The sequence below is a fragment of the Blastomyces gilchristii genome (genome assembly GCF_000003855.2).
Source record: "Blastomyces gilchristii SLH14081 genomic scaffold supercont1.1, whole genome shotgun sequence".
In the NCBI taxonomy this organism is placed as follows: domain Eukaryota; kingdom Fungi; phylum Ascomycota; class Eurotiomycetes; order Onygenales; family Ajellomycetaceae; genus Blastomyces; species Blastomyces gilchristii.
The window spans coordinates 6,241,381-6,242,931 of NW_003101682.1; positions in this window are offsets into that span (position 1 = coordinate 6,241,381).

Here is a 1,551-nt window from a genome sequence, read left to right on the forward strand (position 1 = left end):
TTCCACTGACCGCAGATCTTTAATTCATTACTTTTAAATTCATCTTCATTATCTCAGTGTAAAGTCTCTATTTGATATTAAGTAGTGATCTTAATTTTATTAATAAAGATTATTAAACATGCAGTGATCTCACTCTTTGATATTATAAGAATAATTTATCTGTAGCATGTAATATTATCTATAATACTCATTTAATAATTAGGTTTCTCATGAGTAGAGAGATTGATTTCATTATATAGTGTACAGTCATTATCTGCAAGGTTTATAAAGAATCTTATCACAGATTTAATAGTTCTTATCATTGATATGAATATTGAATGTGTCATTTTTATCTGTATACAGATCTTACAGAATAACAAAGCTCTATCACTCTTAATTCTCATTCTCAGTTATGAATCTGCTGCTAATTTAGTAATATTTATGAAGCTAAGATGATTAAGCTTTTAATATTATTATAATATTATATGTTTAACAATCTTGATATTCTTAGTAAGTAATACTAGCAGAGAATCTTTTTTCTCTACAGACTGTAGAATTTTCATAGATTAAATTCATTATTTAATATTACAAATCAAATTAAGTCTCTAATTATTAATTACTTTTTCAGAATATAGATGTTCTTATCACTTAATTTAGTAGTAAAACTCAATATCTTGTTAGAAGAGATTAGTAAGATTGAATAAGTATTCTTATAGATTAGTTACTTATATGTATAGCTTTGATATACAAGCATTTCAAAACTTATAAAATTAACCTTTAGCTTGAGAATGTAGCAGATGTTCTGCAGTAGCAGATTCACTTCTTTAACTGATATATTCATCTTCTCTATAGCTGTTGTAGAAGCTGTTAATCTGTCAGTTATCTTCAATAAAATATTAATCTTCTACAGCACTATTAATATGAGATTCTTGCAAGGTGTAGTATTTGTACTGAATTCAGAGTTCAGAACTCAGATATCTTTATCAGTTTAACTAGTAGAATAGACTATTTCTGTTATATGAAATACTTACTTAATAATATTATGAACTGATACTGAGTCTATTTCATTCTTATTCTTATTCTTATCATAGTTAGTAAAGTGTTTTTCAGAAAATTTCAATCAGTAATCTGTTTAAATATAATTAATCTTCTGATAATAGTAATACATTTTAATAGTATTATTATTCTTTCTATTCAGCTTAGTGAAATCTTTGTTCTTATTCTCAGAGATCTTCTTCTTCTCTTTATTCTTTTTATTCTTTCTGTTGAAATCTTGAGTATTATTTGTAGAAATCTTTTCATTGAAGATGAGAGATTTATCAGTAGCTGACAATTATAGAAGAATATCTTAATATAATTTTATAAAATTATCTTTAAGTATTTTAGTATTCTTATTCTTCTCTATTACATTCATTTAATTCTTTATAAAAGGCGCTTCACCTTAAAGTAACGTAGCTTAGTCAGATCCCAAAAACAACGAGCCATCAACGCTGTCTCTAAATCAGCTATATGAACTTCTCAGGTAAGAACAGTCACGCCAAAACCCAACAACAATCCCAACAGCTCCATTGC